The sequence below is a fragment of the Semicossyphus pulcher genome, unplaced genomic scaffold (genome assembly GCF_022749685.1).
Source record: "Semicossyphus pulcher isolate SPU_LCO1_2020_fin unplaced genomic scaffold, fSemPul1.0.p SCAF_3, whole genome shotgun sequence".
Lineage (NCBI taxonomy): Eukaryota > Metazoa > Chordata > Actinopteri > Labriformes > Labridae > Semicossyphus > Semicossyphus pulcher.
The window spans coordinates 29,658,110-29,669,510 of NW_027211704.1; positions in this window are offsets into that span (position 1 = coordinate 29,658,110).

Consider the following 11,401-nt stretch of genomic DNA (forward strand, 5'->3'; position numbering starts at 1 on the left):
GTGAAGTCCCCATGTTTATATTTTGGGGACACAATGGAGTATCTGAGTTCTCTAGCTGCAGTGGATGCATGAAGTCGGTGTGCATTCTCATCGTAGTGCATCGCCGTCAGCTGGAGTCTATTAAGAAACACATTACATTACCATGGCCAACAAAACACTTAAACTGTTTGTACTAATAAAGAAAAAACTGTATTAGATATAACAAATTGTGTTCTTTACTGAATACCTGCACAACATTCCCATGAAGGAGAACAACATATTTTTGGGAGCAAACTTCAGGATGAGACTGTGAACAAGTTAACATGATCATATATAAACCACCAAGAGAGACTTGACTTTAAGAGACCGAAATCTCAGAACACTGTATTTCTGCATACAAGAATCTTTCTAACCCTAGGGCAGTGGATATACAATTGAAGATCACTATTATGTATTGGTTGGTGAATTACTGTACTTACTTGGCGTGAGCCACTGCCTTGCCTGCTCACCGACAAGGGGATGGTGGAGACAATTGGGGAAAAGGGTGTTGTAATGGGTGTGGACATTCTGGATGTGGTTGGCTACTGAACTCCACTTGGCCACAACCTCTTCTCCTGATGCTGAGGTTGATGCTGACCAGGAAAGGTGGTCACCACACTCTTCCTCCACAAGGCGACATCCTGAGTTCTCCTATTTTTTGCCAACACGTCCATTTTTTTCCCAATTGCCCTCCCACTCAGTCTGTAAGCTGTTTCCAAGTTCATTGCTCTGCTGATATAACAGAAAATAGACATAGCCTCTTCACAGATTATACAAAAGGACTAATATGAATTCCTATTTCCAACCGTTTTTCAGTGTATCAGTGTTTTACCTGGACTAGTTGAATGTTAGTGACCACATTTGCTTTGAGATCCATCATAGTATAGCTCCCATACTTGGCAGAATGTCCTAAAAATATAAGAGAGAAATATATATATATATAGTATGTATTATTTTTTTTAAATTTCTTTCTATGCCTTAGCCGACAATAATTATCATACATACTCATGCATAAAGTAAATTATCACCTGGTGAGTCAGCACGCATGTCACCACTGAGTGTCACATCCCCACCAGCTATGGTGTCTCTGATGATGTCTTCCTGGTTTCTTTTCCACTGCCAGTTGATGGTGGGGAAAAGGAGCTTGGCCTGGTGTTTGTGGAAGGTTGTTCCTGAGATCCCTTGGATCTTGAAGGCATCCATGAACTAAACTGTACAACTGGAACAGAACCTATTATTACTAATCCTAATACTAATTGGTCCTCTCTCACCTTCGATATCTTGACAAACGATGAGCCTGTGAACAGAACCGATGCACACAGTTGAAGGTTCCCTGCTGGTATTTTTTTCTATATTAGCTGACTAGACCACTGACGAAAGTATATTACTTACTTACTTGCTGACGAACATTATTGAAGTGAATATGCACCTACTTTTAACATAAAGTTGAGTAAATAAACTAGACATTAGCCAAAAGTAGAAGGTTTTTCCTTTTGGAGAATGGCATGTAAAACTAAATTTTGCTTTTGGGTTAGTGTATTGAAAATGTAAAATCTATTGTATTAGCTGTTGCAATTCAATCATATTATATTTCAGCAGTATTTGAAGGGTAACAGCAACTTTGTTATGTAATATTTATTGCCTTTACTGTTGATGTATTGAATTGATGACTCAATTCAATATAAATATGTCTATAAAATCAACTTTATTGAATGCAAACGCCAGGAAACTATATATACTATATAACATGCAAAACTGCATGTCAAAGTAAAATATGAACTCATATTGTAATTTTACATTGATAATGATACAGCACAGTCCTATATAATAGAATATAATAATGCAACAACAGTAACATAGTTTCTAAATAAAAGACTCATAACAATGGCTAAAACTGTAAACCATAGCAGAAACAGCAGTAATATTGTGAACTAAATCCTTTACCTTGTAATGGTGGTGTCTGTGCCATCTAGCTGATAGCTTGAGTCATCAGTTGACGCTTCACACCTTGGTCTGTTGACTGGAGTGGAGCTAGTCCTTAGAACCTCAGAGATTGCCAGAGCCTCAGGAACAGCCATGAGTGTGCCCGTGTCACATAACACACTCCTGTTAGGAGTTGGGCCTGAGTAGCTGTGCACAGAGAAAGGGCTTTACAGTTAACTTTATGTTCATTGAGCAGCAGCTAGCGACACAAAGTAAAATGTGGGAGCACCAGCTGAAGTTCTATTGAGAGTAGGCTTATTGCAACCAAACAACTGGCTAAGGTCCAAAACTGTCACACCTACAAAAATCTGTTCAATTGAAACGGATGTGCATGTCTTGACAGTGTCAATATTATCAATATTATTATAATACATTTATTACACATGGATTCGATAAATCTGAAGATCATGATTTAAATTACATCTTTTAATTGACATGACAGAAATGTGGAGAAGCACATCATATGCAATGCTGCCCATTATGGCTCACCTTGCCTCTTCTGTTAGGCTTCATGTTCACCTGTCCAGCAGCATGTTTGGTGCTGACAGGTTCTGTCTGGCACCCGATCTCTCTGGTCAGTTTAGGCTGCAACAGAACATAATGCTATTTCATAATTATAGTTTATATCAACTACTATTTCGATAATATTCGTGTTTGTAGCTGAAAAATGAGAGACAAAATTGTTCAGTGACATCATCATCAGATCCCTATAAAAGAGAGCAGCTGTCCCACAGTCAGACTGTTCCCAACCATTCAATCAATCACACTACTGAGAGACACACTTTGTCAAGACCTCCAAAGACAATCAACAAACAAAAAAATGCAGCGAGCAAGAAACGCCAAAGGGAACAAGAACGCCTCCCAACAGCAGGCCGGAGGAAGAGCTCGGCAGAACACCTCGATGGAGCTGGAAACTCTCCGTCGGGATGTGAGCCAGCTCAACGACCTGTTGAACAGAGAGGGCTCACTGCACCAACGAGAAGAAGGAGAGGATGCTCATTGTCGCAGAGCTGGAGGAGATGAAGAAGCAGCTCGCCAAACAAAAGAGCCTAAAAGAAATGTTCATCAACAGGGGCAAAGAGACAAAGAAAAATACAGCACTGACGTGGCTCTTAGCACGACTAAGATCGCCACACAAGTCAGGGACACCAACAGGCAGAAGAAGAAGAAAGACCTTCATGCCGATTATGAAGAGCTGCAAGTGGCACACTTGATCAGCACTGAAAAGTTTGCAGCAGAGCTCCAGGCAGAGAGAGAGAAGAAGAGGCTCCTCCAAGAAGAGCTGGACCAGATGAAAGTTTCTCAACATGAGCTCAGCCTCAGATACGAAACGGACATCCTCAGTGCCAGACAGCAGGCCGAGAGCCTTCAGTGTGAGCTGCAGCAGCAAACGCAGGCTCACGCTGATAGAGCATCTCAGGACCAGCAAGTGATCCTGACCTTGAGAGGCGAGCAGGACGCCCTCCGTCACAGGATGGTGGAGGAGGTGGCTGTCCTGCATCAGAATGCCTTCGAGAAGGAGAGGATGTTCTGGACAGAGCTGGAGGAGAAGACTCCACTGAGTGTTCATAAGATCATCCAACAGGACTATGAGGAGCTTCAAATGGAGCACAAACTCAGCCAGGCACGTTTCACCGCTGAGCTCCAGGAGCAGAAGGAGATGACACAGAGTCTCCAAGAGGAACAGGAGAGGAGCAGATCTTCCAACCGGCTTGGAAGGGAGCTGCAGGAACTCAGCTCGATGTTCAGCTCCTGAAAACTGAACAACGAACTTGCCTCCTAAGAGGAAAAGTGCAAGGAGAGAGGAGCAGCCGGAGGAGCAGATGGTCCTGGAAGAGAACCTCCCAGGTCCATCCGCACCTGAAGCTGTGGAGGAGCCGGGAGTGTCAGAGGAGAATGTTCCCAAGATGGAAAACAGACCGTCCATCTGGAAGCAGGCCAGACACTTCCTCGAGGTTGAGGAAGCCTCAGAGGTGGAAGAACAAGTAGAAGACCTCTACTTGTTCTTCACCTCTCCTTCCCCCTCCTCCCTCCCTCCCTCCTTCTCCCTTCTTCCCCCCTCCTTCCCTCCTTCTCCCTTCTTCCTCCCTCCTTCTCTCTCCACCTTCTCCCCCCCTCCCCTCCTTCTCCTTCCATTTTTCCTCCTCCCTTCTCCCCTCCTCCTTTCTCCCCCCTACTCTTCACCCCCTCCTCCCCACACACTCCACCTCAATAAACCTCACCAATAAAATCTCACAGCAGACATTTTGAGTTGCCATAGTAACAATCCAAAATATCTGCTGTTTGAAAGGTTTATTCTAAAATATGACATCAAAACAAACATGGTGTCATGTAAGGGGGGCATGGCGGTGCAGTGGTTAGCACTGTCACCTCACAGGGAGAACCTGCCGACCAGCTGGTGACTTCCTGTGTGGAGGTTTTTCCCCGGGCCCTCCGGTTTCCTCCCACACATCCAAAGACATGCAGAGCAGGTTATTTGGCTACTATAAATTGTCCCCAAAAAATAAATAATTAGTAAACATAAAATAAATGCATATAAAGTTATTGACTTTCATCTATGCAACTTTGTGGTAACAGTGCTCATTAAAAAAATGAAAGAAAATCACACTCTGGGATACAAGTATCCCAGAGTGTGATTTTTAACAACTAAATAAAAGTGATGGTTGATAAAAAATCAAAAGGTTGTTTTATACATGTTGCTGTAAACAGCAGGACTTACATTACTGTCACAGTCTGCTCCACTCTGCCAGTCTGCCACACCTCCTCATCAGACCAACTCCCTACACCTGTCTCTGCTCCACTCTACCTGTCAGCCACGCCTCCTCATCAGGCCAACTCTCCACACCTGTGAGAGCCCTGGCTGCATTTAAGCCTGCTCCTGTCTCTTGTACTATGCCTGACTTTCCAGCGTTTTTCCCCGGACTGATCACCTGTTGCCGACCTCGTCTGTCCCCGACCTGCCTGCCTCGTCTCTGCCCTGGATATTACCTCAGCCTTCTGTCTTCGACCACGAGTTTCGCCTATTCCCTCCTGGTTACACACCTGCTCGGCTCTGTGGCTACACAGCTCACCACTGGACCTGTCTGCCAGCTAGGTAATCCACCTGTTGTTGGCTTTGCCTTCAGTCAGCGACACCAGGCTCACTCCTTCTCAGATCTCGCAGAAGATCACTGTGAGCCAAGACTTTTCACCCTGCCACTGTATAAACTGTTAAAGACTGCAGTGAATAATAAAGGTCATTACCGACTGATATCCCGTCTGCCTGTGCTGCTTTTGGGTCCTCACCACACCCGTTACAATTACTGTGTTTAATGTGAACAGATCACTAATAATGTGTACAAATAAATCACTGAAGGAACAGTTGTGTTCAGCGTTGAAGAAGAAGGTCATAAGGAAACAAGAGAATCAAACTTCAGCAAACATCAGGCTGAGGGTTGTAATATATTTAGAGTATCAGTAATGATACCAAACCTACCATACGTTCTAGCGATTCTGGCTCGTACATATAAGGCCAAATAACCGATCCTAAAGCAGCCATGTTTTCTACAACTTTGGAGTGACAGTGCAGTGTGGCCGATCCCTCGTGGGGGGGGGGGTTATGCCGTCACTTCTTATACTGTCAGCCAGTCATGGCTGAGGTCTAACCACAAACTAGTTACATCAGTTAAATTATGTACATGCAGTTTGCACATAACATGTTTGTTGGCCCATCCATTGCCTTTTTTGGCACTTTATAAACAAGCAGCAACCTCCGGTGTTGAAAAATGAAGCCCATGCGGAAGTGCAAAAAACTGCAGTTCCTCAAGTGTCCACTGTTTTGTTATAAATAGCTAATTTTATTGTTCAACATAACGTACGTACGGGGGCTGATTTTTTTTTTATTACACACACATTTTAATTATATTAAGCTTTAAATCATAGTAGCCGCCTCACTCAAGTGACAGGTGGGAGCTGCTGGCAGACACAGACACAAAGTCACTGAACTTAACTTCACCTGTTTGTGTTGTTGGAGCCTTTTGGGGATTTTATCATTCAACATTTGGACAAATAATCTGTCTCTCTCTGGGGGATTTATGGGACTTTCTGGCTGTGCAAAAAGACTGTGCTCCAGCTTTTCGGTGAGTTAAATGCGAGTATTATTGTAATGATATCTATTTTTAGCACTAAGTAGCAGGTATACTGTGCTCGCTATTGCTGGCTTGTTAGCCTCTTCAGTGTTTATCAAACATGTATTTAATCGTCGGTCAGTAAATAGGAGTAAGAACACAAACATTTGCTCAGGAAAAAGTCACCAAGAGAAAAAAAAAAATCTAAATGGCCAGATAAAGATAGGCCAACCCATGCTTTAGCCACTCTGGAAGAAAAAAAATACAGAAAAAATGAAGGACAACTGTGTGTGTGTGTGTGGGTTTCTGTGTTTCTGTTTATGTATGTGTGTGTTTGAGAAAGGGAAATATATTTTGCCTTATCTTACATTTGATGATATATACATCACAGTAGGAGTTTCTGGTTGCAATTGTCTGCCCATAGGCCATGGCACTGATTCTATTTAGGTTACTACATAACACACGTAGCTTAATGTAGTATACATTTGCCATTCACAAACCCCTAAACAGTTCTTATTTATTAAATTCAGGTAGAATTGAGCCATCAAAATTCCTGCTTGCATTTTAAATGCACAATGATGAGATTGTCTTTACGATTGAAAGCATGGTTTGCTCTCTTGGAGCTATAAGACTTAAACTTTTAAAAGGATATTTGTTGTTGTTTTTTTATTTTCGACAGGCATATAGGCCTTTTTCACAGAAGACTTTTTAGCATATCACAGTAGGAAAAGGGTATTGTAGTATTATACTAGCATTAGTGATGGCTGTATTCCATTTAGCTGCTTCAATTTCATGGCATCCTGACTGCCTGTCATGGCTTTATCAGACACCTGAATAGAACAGAACCATTGTTAAAGTTACTATTAACACCTATGCTTTTCCTCCTGTTAGAAGGCAAAATGTCATCTGTGGAAAAAAAGGCCATTACACTGAATAAAAACGTATTGTAAAAGTATTGGTGTATTGGTAAAATATATATATATATATATATATATATATACAAGGATTATGAAGAACATATAAGCCTCTTTCACAAAAGGTTGCAATTACAACAAGTTTAAGAGAGCTAAAGCTAACCTACAACTAAAGTTAGGAGCTAAGTCAATAAGCAAGGAGACAACACTGTTATGAAGACGTTCATGTAAGCAGTAGTTTGATGTAAGTACTTTTAAAAGAAGTTATAAAGGTTGAATACGTTTCAAATAGAATTGTTATGGATGAGGATGCTTGGTCCAAATTCCATAAAATATACTTAAAGTGAAACTTTGCAGATTCTCAAACGGCTCTGTGTCATTGCACTGTGGGTAGTATATGCAGAGATTAATGGTGTTCCGGGCGCTGAACATGGAGGAAAGCCAAACATCCTTCATCTGCATGTACTACCCTTACTGCAATTAATTGGAAATAAGTTGTTTGCCACCATTTTTTGCATTTGGTTGTTTCTATTCAAAGTGTTTTTTTAAATGCTACCCTTGTGTTTTTGGATAATTATATCAATTGTTTTATGACTGCTAACATTTTAAATGTGCAGAGTTTACAGCTGCTTGTCAGTTATGCACAGTTTAGAAGATTCATTGTGTATTGTGTTTGTGGTAGCTATGGTTATGCTTGTTACGATTAAGAATTAATAGTTAAAAAATGTATAATTTGCTGTCTCTCTGCAGTTATTGTTGAAGCTTAAAAACACGTGTCAAGAATTTTTAAATGCAGTAACATTTTGTAACAGCAAAATACTGAAGTATATCGGATTAAAGAAATTGTTTTATTTATTGGAGCTGGTGAAAGAAAAAAGAAAGACAGAGAAGAAAGCGAAACAGTAAAGATGAAAAAAAAAAGATGAGGACATGAAAGATGGAGAGATAAACATCGAAGAGGAGAACATGGAGGACAAGAAAACAAGGATCAGGAAGGAAGAGAAGAAGCTCAAAGTACAGAAAGAAAGGGATGAGAAGGAAATAAAGAAACCAAAAGAAAGAGAAGCGATGGAGCAAAATAAACATAAAAGAGAAGACAAGGAGAGACAACAAAAAGAAAAAGAGAAGACACAAAAAGAAAAGGAAGAGATGGAGCAGAGGAAACTACAAGAAAGAGAAGAGAATAAATGCAAAGAAAAGGAGGAGAAGGAACAAAAAGAAAAGGAGGAGAAGGGAAAAGAAGAAAAGGATGAGCAGATGAACAGAAGAAACCAAAAGTTAAAAAAGGAAGAAAGGTGATAAGGACACGAAGATGGAGGAAGCTGCTTGTTGTTTGTCCGAGGCCAAGCAACAGTAGCTTCCTCTTCCTCCCTCATCTCCTTCCTTTCATCCTCCTCCTCTTTCTTCCTTTTCCTCCCCCTTCTCCCTCCTTCCATCCTTGTCTTCTGTCATCCTCGACCTCTCCCTCCTCTGTCCATCCTCCATCCATCACCCCATCCTCCATCCTTTCCACCCCAACAATCTCCGTCTCCCTCACCTCCTCCCTCTTTCCACCCCCCTTCACCCATCCCTCTCTCCCCCCTCCTTTCCTTCAGCCATTCCAGCTGAATCCCAGCCATCTACCTGTCCCCTTCTTTACCCCCCCCCCATCTCCCTTATCCCATTCATCTTCCTTTTTCTATCCCCCCTCCTCTCTCAACTCCTTTCCATATATAAAAAAAATATCCCCCAAACCACCCAAACAAACTGGTCGAGGCAGATGGCCATCCACCCAAAGCCCAGTTCTGTCCAATGTTTCCGCCTGTTAAAGGGAAGTTTTTCCTTGCCGCTGTTGCTCATTGCTAATGTTGTTAACGCTCTTGGTGGTCAATTTCATTTCCCCTTCCAAATACTTTCCCAAATTAATTTTTAAAAATCAGACAATTACAGGGGCTGCACGGTGGTGCCATGCTTAGCACTGGCGCCTCACAGCTAGAAGGTTCCTAGGTTCGGATGAAGTGGGCCTTTCTGTTTGGAGTTTGCATGTTCTCCCCGTGCATGTGTGGGATCCCTCTGGCTTCCTCACACAGTCCTAAGACATGCTTAATTGGTTACTCTAAATTACCTGTCGGCGTGAACATAAAAAGTTTTATATCTGTATGTTTCAAAACGATGAAACTCCGAAACTTAAAATTAACCATTAAAATAAAATTCGGACCATATTTCTGTTTGTGTTTCAAACTGTTAATAACATGAACTCTTTACTCTATTGTGGTGTTGTTTAAATATTTGGTTGTGGCATCTTTACACTTGCCTCATGCATTTTCTTGGATAAGGGCGTTTTTTATTCAACTCATTACTTAATACTTGTATGACGGTCTTAAATAAATAGATTTTTACCAACATCCTAAGCATGTAACATTGTAGTCACCAGCTTCAGCATGAATCTGTGTGGATGCACCAGTCCAGTTACTTTACCATCCCTTTGCATTTAAAAGTATCTCACTGCTGTGTTTAATATGTAGAACCAGTGTTTGTTTATTTTTAATTAGTCAACAGTAAATTACTGTAGTGTATGAATAAAGTGAATGGTGCATTTTGATAATAATAAAGAAAAGGGTTTTAAAAATAAAATAAAATAAAAAATATTTAAACACCTTTTTCTTATAGATTGTAACATGAAATCTTAAGTATTTCAGTTCATCTCAGGAGCTGTGAATAATTCTTTACATTGAAATGTTTACCTTGTGTGGCTAAGTGCATGTTGTCACTGTACAGCATTGAACTGAATAAAGTGTTGGAGTTTTGTGTTAATACAACTTCAAAGGTTTAAAGTAATCAGTTTCCTCAATTGAAATGTGTAGACACAAGAGAGTTTTAAGTTGAGATAAACTACTTAACTAAGTTCATCTTACTTAATTGATAAGTTCAGAATACTCGTTTTAAGTTGCATACACTGAATGGTATGGGTATGTTTACTTCATTTATTTAAGTTACCTTAACAATAAATGAAAGAGTTCTCAAATGGTATGAGTTAAACTTATCAGATTTTACAGTGTAGCTACTTGGATACATTAAGTGTTCACATATTTTAAAAAGTACAGCAAATAATGCATGTTAATTCTAAACACATGATAATTTCACACAACTTGACATAGTTAAGTTATTTTACTTACTTTTCCTTAAGTGAGGAAGTACTTACTTTTTTTTTTATAAGTAAACTTGTTAGAATTTACAGTGTATTAAATCTTGATTGAGTTTGCAAGTTAATGAGTTCCTCTACAATTCCATTAAATATTTTGCATCAAATCCAGAAAGGGGGATTTACCAGTTGTGCGTGATAGCCTAGACAAGTGACCCCTCCAGACCAATGCTGGATAAATCGAAAATCAAGATGAGAATGAAAACATGTGAAATGCAGTGTGGTAGTATACTGCTCAGGCATTAGGCAGCTTCCCCGCCCACCTGTTTGATTTCATTCTTTTCATTACTGGGATAATTTCCCATAGGTGCAAACAGGTCTTTCAGTGACTCTGATTCTAAAGTGCTGAATAAATCGATAAGCACTCCACTTTAGTTGTTGGACTAACTGCAATTTGACACAGCTTTAGTCGTTTGCTCTTCAGAGAAAATATTTATCTTTACACAAGTTTGTGTAATTAAAAAGTTAAGCTTTATCATATTTAATAAACGATGTTATTTCCTTGTTTTGATTTCGTATAATAATAGTTAGACGCCTAGATAGGTGGCTACACGTTATAAACCAAACGCCTACACTAGACAAATAAATAGCAAATCGTGTAAGTAAGAGTCATCACACACTGCTATATTTTATTTCTGGGAAATTTGTAAGTGGGTGGGAAAGTAACAACAAAATAAAAGACATAACCAGCGAAACGAGAGAGGAAGTGATCTCAGCGAGTTAAATGACAGATTTGCGTGCTTTCAGAAGCAACGGAAATTTGAAAGGCATACACAGAGGAGAAAACAGGTAGTTATTTTCTCTTCCAGGACGTGCTGCTATCATATGTAACCTGTATGCCAGAAGCACGTGCAAGCCATATTAACGAGTGAAACGACGACAGTTGTGTTGCCTACATAGCGAAACCTTAATAACCTTAATCAAAATTTAAATTATCTATTCTTTCATCGCTGTCACTGCTTTGAGGTGTGGTGATAACCACGATAACAAAAAGTGTATGACCAAAGACCATTTTTCCACATTTACATTGGTTTAAATAATAAGAGAAAATGCGGCATGATTTCTGATTTACAAAACCCCCTGCTATTTGCACACAAAATCCCATTTTTGTCTCTGAGTAAACGCGACGGTTCTCGATTTTGTGGTAAACGAGTCACATTGAATGCAACATTTTTTTCTTCTCTAAAGGATATATCGCC